Source organism: Hyperolius riggenbachi, chromosome 3 (genome assembly GCF_040937935.1).
Source record: "Hyperolius riggenbachi isolate aHypRig1 chromosome 3, aHypRig1.pri, whole genome shotgun sequence".
NCBI lineage: Eukaryota > Metazoa > Chordata > Amphibia > Anura > Hyperoliidae > Hyperolius > Hyperolius riggenbachi.
The window spans coordinates 121740840-121762359 of record NC_090648.1 but is presented as its reverse complement, the minus strand read 5'-3'; the positions used below and the strand labels follow the sequence as shown (position 1 = coordinate 121762359).

The following is a 21520-nucleotide window of genomic DNA, read 5'->3' as shown; positions in this document are numbered from 1 at the left end:
ACGAAATCTGCCGCTATCTTTATATCTTGTGCTGCCGCCAGGATATCCTCCTTTTCGCCACCAGAATTTACTAAGTCTTCTATATTTTTACTCCATGTTTTGATGGCTTTCGCCACTGAAGTTAATGCAATGGCTGGTTTAGTCGCCCCTGTTGAGGAGAAGTACACTTTCTTCAGGTCGTTGTCAATACGTCGATCTAAACCGTCTCTGAATGAGACCGAATCTTCCATTGGGAGTGTTAGGTGCTTGACTAGGTTAGAGATGGATGCATCGACTGCAGGACATGTTGACAGAAATGGAGCTTCTTCTTCTGAAACCGGGTATAGTTTTGCCCAGCGATTTTGAAAGGATGGCTTTTTGTCCAGCCTTTCCCAGTCATCAGTCATTAGCTCTTTAATCTCCTCCATCAGTGGAAAAGCTGATGTTTTCTTCTTTAAGTGCGGATAATACTTTCTAACCTTGTCTGGTTCTACTTCCGGTTCCTTCCATTGTATTGCTGATTTTACTGCCTGAATGAGTGGTTCAACTAGTGCGAAATCAAAATTTAAAGAGGCAGTCTCTTCCTCCTGTTCATCTTCTTCGTCTAGTTCATCATCATTAATTTGCGAACCTTGAGTTTCTATTGTTGAGGCAGTTTCATCGCGAGTTGGATTTGTTCCTCGTGAGTCCGTGGCGGTTACTGGTCTCGCCATCTCTTCTAAAACCGTTTGCTTAATTAACGCAACTATACTAGTTGGGCTGAATTGTTGCTGGTCTATTGCCGGTACTGTATTTTGCCGGGAAGTTCCTGGCTGTGCTGGAGTCTGATGTTCCGTTCTATAATGTGTTTGTCTAGACCTAGATCTTGATCGTCTATTGTGATGATCTCTATGATCTCTATGTCTGGATGATGTTCTTCTTGAAGGTCTGTGAGGTGATCTTGATCGCGATCTGTTTCGCCTTTCTCTTGATCTTGATCTCGACCTTCTTGACGGAGATCTTCGAGATCTTTAAAAAACAATAAAATTGATATCACTATTAGTGACTACAATTTCTTTTAGGGGTAATAATACTCCCTCCTTTTTTTTTTTTTTTTTTTTTTTTTTTTACAAAATATTACCCTTTTGAGGATTTCTTTTTTGAGGATTTCCCCATGTTTGTGTTTTGGACCGTGGATTTCAAGACACAGTATTAATCTAAGTGTATAAAAAAAAAAAAAGAAAAAAAAGGAAAAGATGAATAGTATAAGAATAAATGTTCTACTGCTCTCATAAGTTGCACGGTCAGAAAAAAAAAAGATACAATCAATTGTTCCTACCAATAGCCCACGTCTAGCCTGGGGCTTCAGACCTCTGCTGCCTGCACGCTCTGCTCTCCACGCTATCCAGCGTTCTCTGAGAGCTTCGCAGGTTTCGTTCTGGCCTTACAACTTGTGGCCAATCAGCGGCTAACACTCCCCCTCCGCCCTCATCCAAGATGGCGCCCGCTTCCCCTGCCCATACAACGCGAACGAATGGGCTTAGGGGAAGCTATGACGCACTTCCCTGCATACGGAGAAGGCGGAAGTGAGATGGCGGCCAGCCGCAACGAGAACGCCGACCCGTCTCCAGACGGACATGCCCAGCAGGAATCAGCACAACAGATGAGCGACCTTCGAGGAGGGAAAAGTAAGATGTTTAGGAATCTGCACTACTAAATATATTAATACTGTGCTTTACTCTCTGACCCTCATACTGGATTTACCAAGTATAACAGGTATAAATAAGGAGGCATATAGATTTGACAAATATATATCAATTATATATATATATTGCTGTCTGTAAATACCTCCATGGAGTGTCTCTGATCAGGAGTAGGCTCATTTAGATGCCGCTCTGCCAGGCATGTAGGGGAAGGGTAACCCCTCTAACACTCCATCGGTCCGTCCAAAAATAATCTTTTATTGTCACATGTATGACCCTTTTAGAGAGGACAGAAAAAAAGGATGGCCGCTGGCCGGGTAGTCAAATCTTTTATAATCATGGTCCTATTAGGGTTAAGGGGCGGAGTTAACCCATTAGTATGTTGCCATGGAGGCACCAGGGAAAAGCTTATTTGAAAGCACAGGCTGTTAACAATATGTCTGCTTCCATCAGTCAGGAAGTAGAAACAGTGCAGATTTATCTTAGGATTTCTATTAGCTGTAACAAAGAAATGTTTCTTGTTTAAAGGTTGTTATGCTGTTGCGTATCTTTTAGAGCAGAAAGGACGTTCTGAGTTCAGGTCCACTTGAAATTCGACAAGGCTTTCAATGGGTATCCCACATCTCGTTACAAAAGGTCAAAGAAATGTAAAGTCACTATCATGTCACCACACTATGGAAAATCATAGCAAATCCACCTTCAAAATGCACTTCCTGCTGATTTTCACGGACCCACTTCAAAGCTAGATGCAACGCGCAATTGTGAACATCTCAATTGGCCGGCTCTGCTGTCATATATATTTATATCTTCTATAATAATAAATTCAATCTGTCATTTTGGGTGCTGTGTGTAAGATACGCCTTGCCCAGTAAATACCCCAGGGATTCCCTGCATCATGCCTGCATGTGTAGTCTGCCCAACTCAGCCGACTGCATTGCGACTCTGGAGGAGTGGCACCTGCTGGGGATAAAACATGACTTGAGATAGGTGTGCTTTTCCTTATTATCGCCTTATATGCAGTAGGAACATGCACATTTAGCAGCAGACCAGAATGATCTCACACCTTTTCAGAGGTATTCATGGCTTTCAAAGCCTGCTCTCATGGCCTATTCTCTCACCACCACAAAAAAAGTGTGATTGTGTGCTCTTAGTCTGTGTCAAGCCTCCATTGAAGTCCACTCACCTCTATGGAGATGATCTTAATAGTCACCTTGGCTTGCTGATTTGGACAAACGCTCCCTGTCTTCTACCGGTTTTCTTCTTAACAAACAATTGACTTGGTCTTATAATGATTTATGACATGTGCTTCATTTTAACGAGTTACGCATCACAGGCCAAGTGTCCTGGTGATAAAGGCACCTCCCCAACAGCAGCAACGGAGCTCCAGTGGCGCAATCGGTTAGCGCGCGGTACTTATAAGACAGTATCTGTTGAGCAATGCCGAGGTTGTGAGTTCGAGCCTCACCTGGAGCAGAGATAGTTGCCCTTTTGCTTCCTTTAATCACCTTTCTCCTATGACCCAAAACATTCAAGCCAAAGGGTGCCAGTATGCCACTGCTACACGCAGGAGCTGTCATTGCCCAACAAGGGAAGCTTGTTTTGAGTGAGGACCAAAAAGAATGAGACCAATGCTTTTGCTTGTTGAAGAGCAGTGGAGGAAGCTGGCAAGAGCTATATCACCTGCAAAATCCATGGCACAACACAAGGAAAAGAAGTACGTCCATTTGCAACTCATTTGCTGCAAGAGGCATTGTGCAGTCTCTGTGGAGCAAAAGCCTACTTGCTGCACTTCTACAGCATGCCCCAGTGGCCTAATGGATAAGGCACTGGCCTCCTAAGCCAGGGATTGTGGGTTCGAGTCCCATCTGGGGTGGCACATTCCTTCTTTGGCCCTTACATGTAGCATACCAACACACATTGTACTCTGATACAAATGACTTGGATTCTCATGGCTGCCAAAGGCTTTTAAAGTGGACCAGAACTCTTGCACAGGAAAGAAGGAGAACATAGAGAAATGCACCCTGTGTATGTATTTAGAGACTTTAGCCTGTCCCCCTCATTTGTGTCTAATCACTAGTTGTGGTGATCACCCTGGGTCACATGACTGCCAATGGCAGATAAGCTCATTTGAAAGCACAGCCTGTTAACAATATGTCTGCTTCCATCAGTCAGGAAGTAGAAACAGTGCAGATTTATCTTAGGATTTCTATTAGCTGTAACAAAGAAATGTTTCTTGTTTAAAGGTTGTTATGCTGTTGCGTATCTTTTAGAGCAGAAAGGACGTTCTGAGTTCAGGTCCACTTGAAATTCGACAAGGCTTTCAATGGGTATCCCACATCTCGTTACAAAAGGTCAAAGAAATGTAAAGTCACTATCATGTCACCACACTATGGAAAATCATAGCAAATCCACCTTCAAAATGCACTTCCTGCTGATTTTCACGGACCCACTTCAAAGCTAGATGCAACGCGCAATTGTGAACATCTCAATTGGCCGGCTCTGCTGTCATATATATTTATATCTTCTATAATAATAAATTCAATCTGTCATTTTGGGTGCTGTGTGTAAGATACGCCTTGCCCAGTAAATACCCCAGGGATTCCCTGCATCATGCCTGCATGTGTAGTCTGCCCAACTCAGCCGACTGCATTGCGACTCTGGAGGAGTGGCACCTGCTGGGGATAAAACATGACTTGAGATAGGTGTGCTTTTCCTTATTATCGCCTTATATGCAGTAGGAACATGCACATTTAGCAGCAGACCAGAATGATCTCACACCTTTTCAGAGGTATTTATGGCTTTCAAAGCCTGCTCTCATGGCCTATTCTCTCACCACCACAAAAAAAGTGTGATTGTGTGCTCTTAGTCTGTGTCAAGCCTCCATTGAAGTCCACTCACCTCTATGGAGATGATCTTAATAGTCACCTTGGCTTGCTGATTTGGACAAACGCTCCCTGTCTTCTACCGGTTTTCTTCTTAACAAACAATTGACTTGGTCTTATAATGATTTATGACATGTGCTTCATTTTAACGAGTTACGCATCACAGGCCAAGTGTCCTGGTGATAAAGGCACCTCCCCAACAGCAGCAACAGGGCTCCAGTGGCGCAATCGGTTAGCGCGCGGTACTTATAAGACAGTATCTGTTGAGCAATGCCGAGGTTGTGAGTTCGAGCCTCACCTGGAGCAGAGATAGTTGCCCTTTTGCTTCCTTTAATCACCTTTCTCCTATGACCCAAAACATTCAAGCCAAAGGGTGCCAGTATGCCACTGCTACACGCAGGAGCTGTCATTGCCCAACAAGGGAAGCTTGTTTTGAGTGAGGACCAAAAAGAATGAGACCAATGCTTTTGCTTGTTGAAGAGCAGTGGAGGAAGCTGGCAAGAGCTATATCACCTGCAAAATCCATGGCACAACACAAGGAAAAGAAGTACGTCCATTTGCAACTCATTTGCTGCAAGAGGCATTGTGCAGTCTCTGTGGAGCAAAAGCCTACTTGCTGCACTTCTACAGCATGCCCCAATGGCCTAATGGATAAGGCACTGGCCTCCTAAGCCAGGGATTGTGGGTTCGAGTCCCATCTGGGGTGGCACATTCCTTCTTTGGCCCTTACATGTAGCATACCAACACACATTGTACTCTGATACAAATGACTTGGATTCTCATGGCTGCCAAAGGCTTTTAAAGTGGACCAGAACTCTTGCACAGGAAAGAAGGAAAACCTAGAGAAATGCACCCTGTGTATGTATTTAGAGACTTTAGCCTGTCCCCCTCATTTGTGTCTAATCACTAGTTGTGGTGATCACCCTGGGTCACATGACTGCCAATGGCAGATAAGCTCATTTGAAAGCACAGGCTGTTAACAATATGTCTGCTTCCATCAGTCAGGAAGTAGAAACAGTGCAGATTTATCTTAGGATTTCTATTAGCTGTAACAAAGAAATGTTTCTTGTTTAAAGGTTGTTTTGCTGTTGCGTATCTTTTAGAGCAGAAAGGACGTTCTGAGTTCAGGTCCACTTGAAATTCGACAAGGCTTTCAATGGGTATCCCACATCTCGTTACAAAAGGTCAAAGAAATGTAAAGTCACTATCATGTCACCACACTATGGAAAATCATAGCAAATCCACCTTCAAAATGCACTTCCTGCTGATTTTCACGGACCCACTTCAAAGCTAGATGCAACGCGCAATTGTGAACATCTCAATTGGCCGGCTCTGCTGTCATATATATCTATATCTTCTATAATAATAAATTCAATCTGTCATTTTGGGTGCTGTGTGTAAGATACGCCTTGCCCAGTAAATACCCCAGGGATTCCCTGCATCATGCCTGCATGTGTAGTCTGCCCAACACAGCCGACTGCATTGCGACTCTGGAGGAGTGGCACCTGCTGGGGATAAAACATGACTTGAGATAGGTGTGCTTTTCCTTATTATCGCCTTATATGCAGTAGGAACATGCACATTTAGCAGCAGACCAGAATGATCTCACACCTTTTCAGAGGTATTTATGGCTTTCAAAGCCTGCTCTCATGGCCTATTCTCTCACCACCACAAAAAAAGTGTGATTGTGTGCTCCTAGTCTGTGTCAAGCCTCCATTGAAGTCCACTCACCTCTATGGAGATGATCTTAATAGTCACCTTGGCTTGCTGATTTGGACAAACGCTCCCTGTCTTCTACCGGTTTTCTTCTTAACAAACAATTGACTTGGTCTTATAATGATTTATGACATGTGCTTCATTTTAACGAGTTACGCATCACAGGCCAAGTGTCCTGGTGATAAAGGCACCTCCCCAACAGCAGCAACGGAGCTCCAGTGGCGCAATCGGTTAGCGCGCGGTACTTATAAGACAGTATCTGTTGAGCAATGCCGAGGTTGTGAGTTCGAGCCTCACCTGGAGCAGAGATAGTTGCCCTTTTGCTTCCTTTAATCACCTTTCTCCTATGACCCAAAACATTCAAGCCAAAGGGTGCCAGTATGCCACTGCTACACGCAGGAGCTGTCATTGCCCAACAAGGGAAGCTTGTTTTGAGTGAGGACCAAAAAGAATGAGACCAATGCTTTTGCTTGTTGAAGAGCAGTGGAGGAAGCTGGCAAGAGCTATATCACCTGCAAAATCCATGGCACAACACAAGGAAAAGAAGTACGTCCATTTGCAACTCATTTGCTGCAAGAGGCATTGTGCAGTCTCTGTGGAGCAAAAGCCTACTTGCTGCACTTCTACAGCATGCCCCAGTGGCCTAATGGATAAGGCACTGGCCTCCTAAGCCAGGGATTGTGGGTTCGAGTCCCATCTGGGGTGGCACATTCCTTCTTTGGCCCTTACATGTAGCATACCAACACACATTGTACTCTGATACAAATGACTTGGATTCTCATGGCTGCCAAAGGCTTTTAAAGTGGACCAGAACTCTTGCACAGGAAAGAAGGAGAACATAGAGAAATGCACCCTGTGTATGTATTTAGAGACTTTAGCCCAGTGGCGTAGCTAAGGGGCTGTGGGCCCCGATGCAAGTTTTACATGGGGCCCCCCAAGCACTCTATACATAACAATTGATACGGCATGCCAAAACCTGCCAATGGCAACTACAGTGTCAGAGGTGCAAGAAGAGGCTGGGAAACAGTTTGTTAGTGATTACTACTATTCACAGCATCTATAGAAATGATTATTATGAGCACAGGACCAATAGAGAGCTAATAATGTAGATGAGGGAGAGCCCTTCGGGGCCCCTCTGGCCCAAGGGCCCCGATGCGGTCGCTACCTCTGCACCCCCTATTGCTACGCCCCTGCTTTAGCCTGTCCCCCTCATTTGTGTCTAATCACTAGTTGTGGTGATCACCCTGGGTCACATGACTGCCAATGGCAGATAAGCTCATTTGAAAGCACAGGCTGTTAACAATATGTCTGCTTCCATCAGTCAGGAAGTAGAAACAGTGCAGATTTATCTTAGGATTTCTATTAGCTGTAACAAAGAAATTTTTCTTGTTTAAAGGTTATTATGCTGTTGCGTATCTTTTAGAGCAGAAAGGACGTTCTGAGTTCAGGTCCACTTGAAATTCGACAAGGCTTTCAATGGGTATCCCACATCTCGTTACAAAAGGTCAAAGAAATGTAAAGTCACTATCATGTCACCACACTATGAAAAATCATAGCAATTCCACCTTCAAAATGCACTTCCTGCTGATTTTCACGGACCCACTTCAAAGCTAGATGCAACGCGCAATTGTGAACATCTCAATTGGCCGGCTCTGCTGTCATATATATTTATATCTTCTATAATAATAAATTCAATCTGTCATTTTGGGTGCTGTGTGTAAGATACGCCTTGCCCAGTAAATACCCCAGGGATTCCCTGCATCATGCCTGCATGTGTAGTCTGCCCAACACAGCCGACTGCATTGCGACTCTGGAGGAGTGGCACCTGCTGGGGATAAAACATGACTTGAGATAGGTGTGCTTTTCCTTATTATCGCCTTATATGCAGTAGGAACATGCACATTTAGCAGCAGACCAGAATGATCTCACACCTTTTCAGAGGTATTCATGGCTTTCAAAGCCTGCTCTCATGGCCTATTCTCTCACCACCACAAAAAAAGTGTGATTGTGTGCTCCTAGTCTGTGTCAAGCCTCCATTGAAGTCCACTCACCTCTATGGAGATGATCTTAATAGTCACCTTGGCTTGCTGATTTGGACAAACGCTCCCTGTCTTCTACCGGTTTTCTTCTTAACAAACAATTGACTTGGTCTTATAATGATTTATGACATGTGCTTCATTTTAACGAGTTACGCATCACAGGCCAAGTGTCCTGGTGATAAAGGCACCTCCCCAACAGCAGCAATGGAGCTCCAGTGGCGCAATCGGTTAGCGCGCGGTACTTATAAGACAGTATCTGTTGAGCAATGCTGAGGTTGTGAGTTCGAGCCTCACCTGGAGCAGAGATAGTTGCCCTTTTGCTTCCTTTAATCACCTTTCTCCTATGACCCAAAACATTCAAGCCAAAGGGTGCCAGTATGCCACTGCTACACGCAGGAGCTGTCATTGCCCAACAAGGGAAGCTTGTTTTGAGTGAGGACCAAAAAGAATGAGACCAATGCTTTTGCTTGTTGAAGAGCAGTGGAGGAAGCTGGCAAGAGCTATATCACCTGCAAAATCCATGGCACAACACAAGGAAAAGAAGTACGTCCATTTGCAACTCATTTGCTGCAAGAGGCATTGTGCAGTCTCTGTGGAGCAAAAGCCTACTTGCTGCACTTCTACAGCATGCCCCAGTGGCCTAATGGATAAGGCACTGGCCTCCTAAGCCAGGGATTGTGGGTTCGAGTCCCATCTGGGGTGGCACATTCCTTCTTTGGCCCTTACATGTAGCATACCAACACACATTGTACTCTGATACAAATGACTTGGATTCTCATGGCTGCCAAAGGCTTTTAAAGTGGACCAGAACTCTTGCACAGGAAAGAAGGAGAACATAGAGAAATGCACCCTGTGTATGTATTTAGAGACTTTAGCCTGTCCCCCTCATTTGTGTCTAATTACTAGTTGTGGTGATCACCCTGGGTCACATGACTGCCAATGGCAGATAAGCTCATTTGAAAGCACAGGCTGTTAACAATATGTCTGCTTCCATCAGTCAGGAAGTAGAAACAGTGCAGATTTATCTTAGGATTTCTATTAGCTGTAACAAAGAAATTTTTCTTGTTTAAAGGTTATTATGCTGTTGCGTATCTTTTAGAGCAGAAAGGACGTTCTGAGTTCAGGTCCACTTGAAATTCGACAAGGCTTTCAATGGGTATCCCACATCTCGTTACAAAAGGTCAAAGAAATGTAAAGTCACTATCATGTCACCACACTATGAAAAATCATAGCAATTCCACCTTCAAAATGCACTTCCTGCTGATTTTCACGGACCCACTTCAAAGCTAGATGCAACGCGCAATTGTGAACATCTCAATTGGCCGGCTCTGCTGTCATATATATTTATATCTTCTATAATAATAAATTCAATCTGTCATTTTGGGTGCTGTGTGTAAGATACGCCTTGCCCAGTAAATACCCCAGGGATTCCCTGCATCATGCCTGCATGTGTAGTCTGCCCAACTCAGCCGACTGCATTGCGACTCTGGAGGAGTGGCACCTGCTGGGGATAAAACATGACTTGAGATAGGTGTGCTTTTCCTTATTATCGCCTTATATGCAGTAGGAACATGCACATTTAGCAGCAGACCAGAATGATCTCACACCTTTTCAGAGGTATTCATGGCTTTCAAAGCCTGCTCTCATGGCCTATTCTCTCACCACCACAAAAAAAGTGTGATTGTGTGCTCCTAGTCTGTGTCAAGCCTCCATTGAAGTCCACTCACCTCTATGGAGATGATCTTAATAGTCACCTTGGCTTGCTGATTTGGACAAACGCTCCCTGTCTTCTACCGGTTTTCTTCTTAACAAACAATTGACTTGGTCTTATAATGATTTATGACATGTGCTTCATTTTAACGAGTTACGCATCACAGGCTAAGTGTCCTGGTGATAAAGGCACCTCCCCAACAGCAGCAATGGAGCTCCAGTGGTGCAATCGGTTAGCGCGCGGTACTTATAAGACAGTATCTGTTGAGCAATGCCGAGGTTGTGAGTTCGAGCCTCACCTGGAGCAGAGATAGTTGCCCTTTTGCTTCCTTTAATCACCTTTCTCCTATGACCCAAAACATTCAAGCCAAAGGGTGCCAGTATGCCACTGCTACACGCAGGAGCTGTCATTGCCCAACAAGGGAAGCTTGTTTTGAGTGAGGACCAAAAAGAATGAGACCAATGCTTTTGCTTGTTGAAGAGCAGTGGAGGAAGCTGGCAAGAGCTATATCACCTGCAAAATCCATGGCACAACACAAGGAAAAGAAGTACGTCCATTTGCAACTCATTTGCTGCAAGAGGCATTGTGCAGTCTCTGTGGAGCAAAAGCCTACTTGCTGCACTTCTACAGCATGCACCAGTGGCCTAATGGATAAGGCACTGGCCTCCTAAGCCAGGGATTGTGGGTTCGAGTCCCATCTGGGGTGGCACATTCCTTCTTTGGCCCTTACATGTAGCATACCAACACACATTGTACTCTGATACAAATGACTTGGATTCTCATGGCTGCCAAAGGCTTTTAAAGTGGACCAGAACTCTTGCACAGGAAAGAAGGAGAACATAGAGAAATGCACCCTGTGTATGTATTTAGAGACTTTAGCCTGTCCCCCTCATTTGTGTCTAATCACTAGTTGTGGTGATCACCCTGGGTCACATGACTGCCAATGGCAGATAAGCTCATTTGAAAGCACAGCCTGTTAACAATATGTCTGCTTCCATCAGTCAGGAAGTAGAAACAGTGCAGATTTATCTTAGGATTTCTATTAGCTGTAACAAAGAAATGTTTCTTGTTTAAAGGTTGTTATGCTGTTGCGTATCTTTTAGAGCAGAAAGGACGTTCTGAGTTCAGGTCCACTTGAAATTCGACAAGGCTTTCAATGGGTATCCCACATCTCGTTACAAAAGGTCAAAGAAATGTAAAGTCACTATCATGTCACCACACTATGGAAAATCATAGCAAATCCACCTTCAAAATGCACTTCCTGCTGATTTTCACGGACCCACTTCAAAGCTAGATGCAACGCGCAATTGTGAACATCTCAATTGGCCGGCTCTGCTGTCATATATATTTATATCTTCTATAATAAAAAATTCAATCTGTCATTTTGGGTGCTGTGTGTAAGATACGCCTTGCCCAGTAAATACCCCAGGGATTCCCTACATCATGCCTGCATGTGTAGTCTGCCCAACTCAGCCGACTGCATTGCGACTCTGGAGGAGTGGCACCTGCTGGGGATAAAACATGACTTGAGATAGGTGTGCTTTTCCTTATTATCGCCTTATATGCAGTAGGAACATGCACATTTAGCAGCAGACCAGAATGATCTCACACCTTTTCAGAGGTATTCATGGCTTTCAAAGCCTGCTCTCATGGCCTATTCTCTCACCACCACAAAAAAAGTGTGATTGTGTGCTCCTAGTCTGTGTCAAGCCTCCATTGAAGTCCACTCACCTCTATGGAGATGATCTTAATAGTCACCTTGGCTTGCTGATTTGGACAAACGCTCCCTGTCTTCTACCGGTTTTCTTCTTAACAAACAATTGACTTGGTCTTATAATGATTTATGACATGTGCTTCATTTTAACGAGTTACGCATCACAGGCCAAGTGTCCTGGTGATAAAGGCACCTCCCCAACAGCAGCAACGGAGCTCCAGTGGCGCAATCGGTTAGCGTGCGGTACTTATAAGACAGTATCTGTTGAGCAATGCCGAGGTTGTGAGTTCGAGCCTCACCTGGAGCAGAGATAGTTGCCCTTTTGCTTCCTTTAATCACCTTTCTCCTATGACCCAAAACATTCAAGCCAAAGGGTGCCAGTATGCCACTGCTACACGCAGGAGCTGTCATTGCCCAACAAGGGAAGCTTGTTTTGAGTGAGGACCAAAAAGAATGAGACCAATGCTTTTGCTTGTTGAAGAGCAGTGGAGGAAGCTGGCAAGAGCTATATCACCTGCAAAATCCATGGCACAACACAAGGAAAAGAAGTACGTCCATTTGCAACTCATTTGCTGCAAGAGGCATTGTGCAGTCTCTGTGGAGCAAAAGCCTACTTGCTGCACTTCTACAGCATTCCCCAGTGGCCTAATGGATAAGGCACTGGCCTCCTAAGCCAGGGATTGTGGGTTCGAGTCCCATCTGGGGTGGCACATTCCTTCTTTGGCCCTTACATGTAGCATACCAACACACATTGTACTCTGATACAAATGACTTGGATTCTCATGGCTGCCAAAGGCTTTTAACGTGGACCAGAACTCTTGCACAGGAAAGAAGGAGAACATAGAGAAATGCACCCTGTGTATGTATTTAGAGACTTTAGCCTGTCCCCCTCATTTGTGTCTAATCACTAGTTGTGGTGATTACCCTGGGTCACATGACTGCCAATGGCAGATAAGCTTATTTGAAAGCACAGGCTGTTAACAATGGAGCTGGGAAAAAAGGGCGCATGCCGCTAGTGGACAAAAAGGGCGCCGCCATTCACTCCCATAATAAATAGCGTTTAATGGGCGCCGGGTAGGAAAAAAGGGCGCCGGAGCTAAATAAAGTTTATAAACGGCGCCAGGAGCTAAATAAAGTTTACAAACGGCGCCCGGAGCTGTTTAATGATTTATAACTGAACTTGTGGTGATTTACGTTTATAAAATGCACCCGTGCCGAATAACGTTTATGAAAATACTAAACATATTTATCTTATTTAAATAATTAAAACATTATTTAAAGTTTTATCCCTTACTGTTTGTAAAACATTATTATTCACAAAATAAAGCGATCAGTACGTAACGTAAATTGCAAAATATTTTTTTAATCCACAATTAGTAAAACATAATTATCCACATAATAAAGGGGGGTCTTAGGTTTAGGCACCAACAGGGGGGTCTTAGGTTTAGGCACCAACAGGGGGGTCTTAGGTTTAGGCATTAACAGGGGGGTCTTAGGTTTAGGCACCAACAGGGGGGTCTTAGGTTTAGGCATTAACAGGGGGGTCTTAGGTTTAGGCATTAACAGGGGGGTCTTAGGTTTAGGCACCAAGAGGGGGGTCTAGGGGTTAGGGGTAGGTACAGGGAGGGTTACTTAGGCACCAACAGGGGGGTCTTAGGTTTAGGCACCAACAGGGGGGTCTTAGGTTTAGGCACCAACAGGGGGGTCTTAGGTTTAGGCACCAACAGGGGGGTCTTAGGTTTAGGCACCAACAGGGGGGTCTTAGGTTTAGGCACCAACAGGGGGGTCTTAGGTTTAGGCACCAACAGGGGGGTCTTAGGTTTAGGTACCAACAGGGGGGTCTAGGGGTTAGGGGTAGGTACAGGGAGGGTTACTTAGGCACCAACAGGGGGGGTCTTAGGTTTAGGCACCAACAGGGGGGTCTTAGGTTTAGGCACCAACAGGGGAGTCTAGGGGTTAGGGATAGGTACAGGTAGGGTTCTGTGTAAGAGTAGGCTTAGGTATAGTTTTAGTAAAATTTTAGTAATAATTACTAATGTATTACAACACTTATTACGAACGTAGTTATATTTATATCATCTTTATAAACAATATTTTCAGATTTTATTATAAGAACAAACCATAAATGACTGTTATTCACAATAATATACAATTATAACAATTAAACATATATTATTGGTTTTTTTATAAACGTAATTATAAGTTTAACTTTTGAAACAGGGAAGATTAACGTTTTCACAATTTCCGATTTCATAAACATTATTTAATGATTTATAATTTTGTTAAACATTATTTGTAAACGAAATATAGCACACTATATTTATAAACCCTATTAATGATTAATTATTATTTAGAGTTTACACCCCGCGCCCTTTTTGTCCAGGCGCCCTTTTTGTACGTACGCGTTAACAATATGTCTGCTTCCATCAGTCAGGAAGTAGAAACAGTGCAGATTTATCTTAGGATTTCTATTAGCTGTAACAAAGAAATGTTTCTTGTTTAAAGGTTGTTATGCTGTTGCGTATCTTTTAGAGCAAAAAGGACGTTCTGAGTTCAGGTCCACTTGAAATTCGACAATGCTTTCAATGGGTATCCCACATCTCGTTACAAAAGGTCAAAGAAATGTAAAGTCACTATCATGTCACCACACTATGGAAAATCATAGCAAATCCACCTTCAAAATGCACTTCCTGCTGATTTTCACGGACCCACTTCAAAGCTAGATGCAACGCGCAATTGTGAACATCTCAATTGGCCGGCTCTGCTGTCATATATATTTATATCTTCTATAATAATAAATTCAATCTGTCATTTTGGGTGCTGTGTGTAAGATACGCCTTGCCCAGTAAATACCCCAGGGATTCCCTGCATCATGCCTGCATGTGTAGTCTGCCCAACTCAGCCGACTGCATTGCGACTCTGGAGGAGTGGCACCTGCTGGGGATAAAACATGACTTGAGATAGGTGTGCTTTTCCTTATTATCGCCTTATATGCAGTAGGAACATGCACATTTAGCAGCAGACCAGAATGATCTCACACCTTTTCAGAGGTATTCATGGCTTTCAAAGCCTGCTCTCATGGCCTATTCTCTCACCACCACAAAAAAAGTGTGATTGTGTGCTCCTAGTCTGTGTCAAGCCTCCATTGAAGTCCACTCACCTCTATGGAGATGATCTTAATAGTCACCTTGGCTTGCTGATTTGGACAAACGCTCCCTGTCTTCTACCGGTTTTCTTCTTAACAAACAATTGACTTGGTCTTATAATGATTTATGACATGTGCTTCATTTTAACAAGTTATGCATCACAGGCCAAGTGTCCTGGTGATAAAGGCACCTCCCCAACAGCAGCAACGGAGCTCCAGTGGCGCAATCGGTTAGCGCGCGGTACTTATAAGACAGTATCTGTTGAGCAATGCCGAGGTTGTGAGTTCGAGCCTCACCTGGAGCAGAGATAGTTGCTCTTTTGCTTCCTTTAATGACCTTTCTCCTATGACCCAAAACATTCAAGCCAAAGGGTGCCAGTATGCCACTGCTACACGCAGGAGCTGTCATTGCCCAACAAGGGAAGCTTGTTTTGAGTGAGGACCAAAAAGAATGAGACCAATGCTTTTGCTTGTTGAAGAGCAGTGGAGGAAGCTGGCAAGAGCTATATCACCTGCAAAATCCATGGCACAACACAAGGAAAAGAAGTACGTCCATTTGCAACTCATTTGCTGCAAGAGGCATTGTGCAGTCTCTGTGGAGCAAAAGCCTACTTGCTGCACTTCTACAGCATGCCCCAGTGGCCTAATGGATAAGGCACTGGCCTCCTAAGCCAGGGATTGTGGGTTCGAGTCCCATCTGGGGTGGCACATTCCTTCTTTGGCCCTTACATGTAGCATACCAACACACATTGTACTCTGATACAAATGACTTGGATTCTCATGGCTGCCAAAGGCTTTTAACGTGGACCAGAACTCTTGCACAGGAAAGAAGGAGATCATAGAGAAATGCACCCTGTGTATGCATTTAGAGACTTTAGCCTGTCCCCCTCATTTGTGTCTAATCACTAGTTGTGGTGATTACCCTGGGTCACATGACTGCCAATGGCAGATAAGCTTATTTGAAAGCACAGGCTGTTAACAATATGTCTGCTTCCATCAGTCAGGAAGTAGAAACAGTGCAGATTTATCTTAGGATTTCTATTAGCTGTAACAAAGAAATGTTTCTTGTTTAAAGGTTGTTATGCTGTTGCGTATCTTTTAGAGCAGAAAGGACGTTCTGAGTTCAGGTCCACTTGAAATTCGACAATGCTTTCAATGGGTATCCCACATCTCGTTACAAAAGGTCAAAGAAATGTAAAGTCACTATCATGTCACCACACTATGGAAAATCATAGCAAATCCACCTTCAAAATGCACTTCCTGCTGATTTTCACGGACCCACTTCAAAGCTAGATGCAACGCGCAATTGTGAACATCTCAATTGGCCGGCTCTGCTGTCATATATATTTATATCTTCTATAATAATAAATTCAATCTGTCATTTTGGGTGCTGTGTGTAAGATACGCCTTGCCCAGTAAATACCCCAGGGATTCCCTGCATCATGCCTGCATGTGTAGTCTGCCCAACTCAGCCGACTGCATTGCGACTCTGGAGGAGTGGCACCTGCTGGGGATAAAACATGACTTGAGATAGGTGTGCTTTTCCTTATTATCGCCTTATATGCAGTAGGAACATGCACATTTAGCAGCAGACCAGAATGATCTCACACCTTTTCAGAGGTATTCATGGCTTTCAAAGCCTGCTCTCATGGCCTATTCTCTCACCACCACAAAAAAAGTGTGATTGTGTGCTCCTAGTCTGTGTCAAGCCTCCATTGAAGTCCACTCACCTCTATGGAGATGATCTTAATAGTCACCTTGGCTTGCTGATTTGGACAAACGCTCCCTGTCTTCTACCGGTTTTCTTCTTAACAAACAATTGACTTGGTCTTATAATGATTTATGACATGTGCTTCATTTTAACGAGTTACGCATCACAGGCCAAGTGTCCTGGTGATAAAGGCACCTCCCCAACAGCAGCAACGGAGCTCCAGTGGCGCAATCGGTTAGCGCGCGGTACTTATAAGACAGTATCTGTTGAGCAATGCCGAGGTTGTGAGTTCGAGCCTCACCTGGAGCAGAGATAGTTGCCCTTTTGCTTCCTTTAATGACCTTTCTCCTATGACCCAAAACATTCAAGCCAAAGGGTGCCAGTATGCCACTGCTACACGCAGGAGCTGTCATTGCCCAACAAGGGAAGCTTGTTTTGAGTGAGGACCAAAAAGAATGAGACCAATGCTTTTGCTTGTTGAAGAGCAGTGGAGGAAGCTGGCAAGAGCTATATCACCTGCAAAATCCATGGCACAACACAAGGAAAAGAAGTACGTCCATTTGCAACTCATTTGCTGCAAGAGGCATTGTGCAGTCTCTGTGGAGCAAAAGCCTACTTGCTGCACTTCTACAGCATGCCCCAGTGGCCTAATGGATAAGGCACTGGCCTCCTAAGCCAGGGATTGTGGGTTCGAGTCCCATCTGGGGTGGCACATTCCTTCTTTGGCCCTTACATGTAGCATACCAACACACATTGTACTCTGATACAAATGACTTGGATTCTCAAGGCTGCCAAAGGCTTTTAACGTGGACCAGAACTCTTGCACAGGAAAGAAGGAGAACATAGAGAAATGCACCCTGTGTATGTATTTAGAGACTTTAGCCTGTCCCCCTCATTTGTGTCTAATCACTAGTTGTGGTGATTACCCTGGGTCACATGACTGCCAATGGCAGATAAGCTTATTTGAAAGCACAGGCTGTTAACAATATGTCTGCTTCCATCAGTCAGGAAGTAGAAACAGTGCAGATTTATCTTAGGATTTCTATTAGCTGTAACAAAGAAATGTTTCTTGTTTAAAGGTTGTTATGCTGTTGCGTATCTTTTAGAGCAGAAAGGACGTTCTGAGTTCAGGTCCACTTGAAATTCGACAATGCTTTCAATGGGTATCCCACATCTCGTTACAAAAGGTCAAAGAAATGTAAAGTCACTATCATGTCACCACACTATGGAAAATCATAGCAAATCCACCTTCAAAATGCACTTCCTGCTGATTTTCACGGACCCACTTCAAAGCTAGATGCAACGCGCAATTGTGAACATCTCAATTGGCCGGCTCTGCTGTCATATATATTTATATCTTCTATAATAATAAATTCAATCTGTCATTTTGGGTGCTGTGTGTAAGATACGCCTTGCCCAGTAAATACCCCAGGGATTCCCTGCATCATGCCTGCATGTGTAGTCTGCCCAACTCAGCCGACTGCATTGCGACTCTGGAGGAGTGGCACCTGCTGGGGATAAAACATGACTTGAGATAGGTGTGCTTTTCCTTATTATCGCCTTATATGCAGTAGGAACATGCACATTTAGCAGCAGACCAGAATGATCTCACACCTTTTCAGAGGTATTCATGGCTTTCAAAGCCTGCTCTCATGGCCTATTCTCTCACCACCACAAAAAAAGTGTGATTGTGTGCTCCTAGTCTGTGTCAAGCCTCCATTGAAGTCCACTCACCTCTATGGAGATGATCTTAATAGTCACCTTGGCTTGCTGATTTGGACAAACGCTCCCTGTCTTCTACCGGTTTTCTTCTTAACAAACAATTGACTTGGTCTTATAATGATTTATGACATGTGCTTCATTTTAACGAGTTACGCATCACAGGCCAAGTGTCCTGGTGATAAAGGCACCTCCCCAACAGCAGCAACGGAGCTCCAGTGGCGCAATCGGTTAGCGCGCTGTACTTATAAGACAGTATCTGTTGAGCAATGCTGAGGTTGTGAGTTCGAGCCTCACCTGGAGCAGAGATAGTTGCCCTTTTGCTTCCTTTAATGACCTTTCTCCTATGACCCAAAACATTCAAGCCAAAGGGTGCCAGTATGCCACTGCTACACGCAGGAGCTGTCATTGCCCAACAAGGGAAGCTTGTTTTGAGTGAGGACCAAAAAGAATGAGACCAATGCTTTTGCTTGTTGAAGAGCAGTGGAGGAAGCTGGCAAGAGCTATATCACCTGCAAAATCCATGGCACAACACAAGGAAAAGAAGTACGTCCATTTGCAACTCATTTGCTGCAAGAGGCATTGTGCAGTCTATGTGGAGCAAAAGCCTACTTGCTGCACTTCTACAGCATGCCCCAGTGGCCTAATGGATAAGGCCCTGGCCTCCTAAGCCAGGGATTGTGGGTTCGAGTCCCATCTGGGGTGGCACATTCCTTCTTTGGCCCTTACATGTAGCATACCAACACACATTGTACTCTGATACAAATGACTTGGATTCTCATGGCTGCCAAAGGCTTTTAACGTGGACCAGAACTCTTGCACAGGAAAGAAGGAGATCATAGAGAAATGCACCCTGTGTATGCATTTAGAGACTTTAGCCTGTCCCCCTCATTTGTGTCTAATCACTAGTTGTGGTGATTACCCTGGGTCACATGACTGCCAATGGCAGATAAGCTTATTTGAAAGCACAGGCTGTTAACAATATGTCTGCTTCCATCAGTCAGGAAGTAGAAACAGTGCAGATTTATTTTAGGATTTCTATTAGCTGTAACAAAGAAATGTTTCTTGTTTAAAGGTTGTTATGCTGTTGCGTATCTTTTAGAGCAGAAAGGACGTTCTGAGTTCAGGTCCACTTGAAATTCGACAATGCTTTCAATGGGTATCCCACATCTCGTTACAAAAGGTCAAAGAAATGTAAAGTCACTATCATGTCACCACACTATGGAAAATCATAGCAAATCCACCTTCAAAATGCACTTCCTGCTGATTTTCACGGACCCACTTCAAAGCTAGATGCAACGCGCAATTGTGAACATCTCAATTGGCCGGCTCTGCTGTCATATATATTTATATCTTCTATAATAATAAATTCAATCTGTCATTTTGGGTGCTGTGTGTAAGATACGCCTTGCCCAGTAAATACCCCAGGGATTCCCTACATCATGCCTGCATGTGTAGTCTGCCCAACTCAGCCGACTGCATTGCGACTCTGGAGGAGTGGCACCTGCTGGGGATAAAACATGACTTGAGATAGGTGTGCTTTTCCTTATTATCGCCTTATATGCAGTAGGAACATGCACATTTAGCAGCAGACCAGAATGATCTCACACCTTTTCAGAGGTATTCATGGCTTTCAAAGCCTGCTCTCATGGCCTATTCTCTCACCACCACAAAAAAAGTGTGATTGTGTGCTCCTAGTCTGTGTCAAGCCTCCATTGAAGTCCACTCACCTCTATGGAGATGATCTTAATAGTCACCTTGGCTTGCTGATTTGGACAAACGCTCCCTGTCTTCTACCGGTTTTCTTCTTAACAAACAATTGACTTGGTCTTATAATGATTTATGACATGTGCTTCATTTTAACGAGTTACGCATCACAGGCCAAGTGTCCTGGTGATAAAGGCACCTCCCCAACAGCAGCAACGGAGCTCCAGTGGCGCAATCGGTTAGCGTGCGGTACTTATAAGACAGTATCTGTTGAGCAATGCCGAGGTTGTGAGTTCGAGCCTCACCTGGAGCAGAGATAGTTGCCCTTTTGCTTCCTTTAATCACCTTTCTCCTATGACCCAAAACATTCAAGCCAAAGGGTGCCAGTATGCCACTGCTACACGCAGGAGCTGTCATTGCCCAACAAGGGAAGCTTGTTTTGAGTGAGGACCAAAAAGAATGAGACCAATGCTTTTGCTTGTTGAAGAGCAGTGGAGGAAGCTGGCAAGAGCTATATCACCTGCAAAATCCATGGCACAACACAAGGAAAAGAAGTACGTCCATTTGCAACTCATTTGCTGCAAGAGGCATTGTGCAGTCTCTGTGGAGCAAAAGCCTACTTGCTGCACTTCTACAGCATTCCCCAGTGGCCTAATGGATAAGGCACTGGCCTCCTAAGCCAGGGATTGTGGGTTCGAGTCCCATCTGGGGTGGCACATTCCTTCTTTGGCCCTTACATGTAGCATACCAACACACATTGTACTCTGATACAAATGACTTGGATTCTCATGGCTGCCAAAGGCTTTTAACGTGGACCAGAACTCTTGCACAGGAAAGAAGGAGAACATAGAGAAATGCACCCTGTGTATGTATTTAGAGACTTTAGCCTGTCCCCCTCATTTGTGTCTAATCACTAGTTGTGGTGATTACCCTGGGTCACATGACTGCCAATGGCAGATAAGCTTATTTGAAAGCACAGGCTGTTAACAATGGAGCTGGGAAAAAAGGGCGCATGCCGCTAGTGGACAAAAAGGGCGCCGCCATTCACTCCCATAATAAATAGCGTTTAATGGGCGCCGGGTAGGAAAAAAGGGCGCCGGAGCTAAATAAAGTTTATAAACGGCGCCAGGAGCTAAATAAAGTTTACAAACGGCGCCCGGAGCTGTTTAATGATTTATAACTGAACTTGTGGTGATTTACGTTTATAAAATGCACCCGTGCCGAATAACGTTTATGAAAATACTAAACATATTTATCTTATTTAAATAATTAAAACATTATTTAAAGTTTTATCCCTTACTGTTTGTAAAACATTATTATTCACAAAATAAAGCGATCAGTACGTAACGTAAATTGCAAAATATTTTTTTAATCCACAATTAGTAAAACATAATTATCCACATAATAAAGGGGGGTCTTAGGTTTAGGCACCAACAGGGGGGTCTTAGGTTTAGGCACCAACAGGGGGGTCTTAGGTTTAGGCATTAACAGGGGGGTCTTAGGTTTAGGCACCAA

At 44.1% G+C, this 21520-nt stretch overlaps 20 non-coding genes across 20 annotated transcripts; all 20 read left to right on the top strand.

The window, feature by feature from the left end:
- Window positions 1-3041: 3041 nt before the first annotated feature.
- Window positions 3042-3134, top strand: TRNAI-UAU (transfer RNA isoleucine (anticodon UAU)). Its single transcript is given in 2 exon segments — window positions 3042-3079; window positions 3099-3134. It is a non-coding gene; the product is annotated as a tRNA-Ile (tRNA).
- Window positions 3135-3461: 327 nt separating this feature from the next.
- On the top strand, window positions 3462-3534 carry TRNAR-CCU (transfer RNA arginine (anticodon CCU)). Its single transcript has one exon. It is a non-coding gene; the product is annotated as a tRNA-Arg (tRNA).
- A 1222-nt stretch (window positions 3535-4756) lies between these two features.
- On the top strand, window positions 4757-4849 carry TRNAI-UAU (transfer RNA isoleucine (anticodon UAU)). The gene is given in 2 exon segments: window positions 4757-4794; window positions 4814-4849. It is a non-coding gene; the product is annotated as a tRNA-Ile (tRNA).
- A 327-nt stretch (window positions 4850-5176) lies between these two features.
- TRNAR-CCU (transfer RNA arginine (anticodon CCU)) lies at window positions 5177-5249 on the top strand. Its single transcript has one exon. It is a non-coding gene; the product is annotated as a tRNA-Arg (tRNA).
- Window positions 5250-6471: 1222 nt separating this feature from the next.
- TRNAI-UAU (transfer RNA isoleucine (anticodon UAU)) lies at window positions 6472-6564 on the top strand. Its single transcript is given in 2 exon segments — window positions 6472-6509; window positions 6529-6564. It is a non-coding gene; the product is annotated as a tRNA-Ile (tRNA).
- A 327-nt stretch (window positions 6565-6891) lies between these two features.
- Window positions 6892-6964, top strand: TRNAR-CCU (transfer RNA arginine (anticodon CCU)). Its single transcript has one exon. It is a non-coding gene; the product is annotated as a tRNA-Arg (tRNA).
- A 1543-nt stretch (window positions 6965-8507) lies between these two features.
- Window positions 8508-8600, top strand: TRNAI-UAU (transfer RNA isoleucine (anticodon UAU)). Its single transcript is given in 2 exon segments — window positions 8508-8545; window positions 8565-8600. It is a non-coding gene; the product is annotated as a tRNA-Ile (tRNA).
- A 327-nt stretch (window positions 8601-8927) lies between these two features.
- On the top strand, window positions 8928-9000 carry TRNAR-CCU (transfer RNA arginine (anticodon CCU)). The gene has a single exon. It is a non-coding gene; the product is annotated as a tRNA-Arg (tRNA).
- Window positions 9001-10222: 1222 nt separating this feature from the next.
- On the top strand, window positions 10223-10315 carry TRNAI-UAU (transfer RNA isoleucine (anticodon UAU)). Its single transcript is given in 2 exon segments — window positions 10223-10260; window positions 10280-10315. It is a non-coding gene; the product is annotated as a tRNA-Ile (tRNA).
- Window positions 10316-10642: 327 nt separating this feature from the next.
- On the top strand, window positions 10643-10715 carry TRNAR-CCU (transfer RNA arginine (anticodon CCU)). Its single transcript has one exon. It is a non-coding gene; the product is annotated as a tRNA-Arg (tRNA).
- A 1222-nt stretch (window positions 10716-11937) lies between these two features.
- TRNAI-UAU (transfer RNA isoleucine (anticodon UAU)) lies at window positions 11938-12030 on the top strand. The gene is given in 2 exon segments: window positions 11938-11975; window positions 11995-12030. It is a non-coding gene; the product is annotated as a tRNA-Ile (tRNA).
- Window positions 12031-12357: 327 nt separating this feature from the next.
- On the top strand, window positions 12358-12430 carry TRNAR-CCU (transfer RNA arginine (anticodon CCU)). Its single transcript has one exon. It is a non-coding gene; the product is annotated as a tRNA-Arg (tRNA).
- A 2650-nt stretch (window positions 12431-15080) lies between these two features.
- Window positions 15081-15173, top strand: TRNAI-UAU (transfer RNA isoleucine (anticodon UAU)). The gene is given in 2 exon segments: window positions 15081-15118; window positions 15138-15173. It is a non-coding gene; the product is annotated as a tRNA-Ile (tRNA).
- Window positions 15174-15500: 327 nt separating this feature from the next.
- Window positions 15501-15573, top strand: TRNAR-CCU (transfer RNA arginine (anticodon CCU)). The gene has a single exon. It is a non-coding gene; the product is annotated as a tRNA-Arg (tRNA).
- A 1222-nt stretch (window positions 15574-16795) lies between these two features.
- On the top strand, window positions 16796-16888 carry TRNAI-UAU (transfer RNA isoleucine (anticodon UAU)). The gene is given in 2 exon segments: window positions 16796-16833; window positions 16853-16888. It is a non-coding gene; the product is annotated as a tRNA-Ile (tRNA).
- A 327-nt stretch (window positions 16889-17215) lies between these two features.
- On the top strand, window positions 17216-17288 carry TRNAR-CCU (transfer RNA arginine (anticodon CCU)). The gene has a single exon. It is a non-coding gene; the product is annotated as a tRNA-Arg (tRNA).
- A 1222-nt stretch (window positions 17289-18510) lies between these two features.
- TRNAI-UAU (transfer RNA isoleucine (anticodon UAU)) lies at window positions 18511-18603 on the top strand. Its single transcript is given in 2 exon segments — window positions 18511-18548; window positions 18568-18603. It is a non-coding gene; the product is annotated as a tRNA-Ile (tRNA).
- Window positions 18604-18930: 327 nt separating this feature from the next.
- On the top strand, window positions 18931-19003 carry TRNAR-CCU (transfer RNA arginine (anticodon CCU)). Its single transcript has one exon. It is a non-coding gene; the product is annotated as a tRNA-Arg (tRNA).
- A 1222-nt stretch (window positions 19004-20225) lies between these two features.
- Window positions 20226-20318, top strand: TRNAI-UAU (transfer RNA isoleucine (anticodon UAU)). Its single transcript is given in 2 exon segments — window positions 20226-20263; window positions 20283-20318. It is a non-coding gene; the product is annotated as a tRNA-Ile (tRNA).
- Window positions 20319-20645: 327 nt separating this feature from the next.
- On the top strand, window positions 20646-20718 carry TRNAR-CCU (transfer RNA arginine (anticodon CCU)). Its single transcript has one exon. It is a non-coding gene; the product is annotated as a tRNA-Arg (tRNA).
- Window positions 20719-21520: the final 802 nt, after the last annotated feature.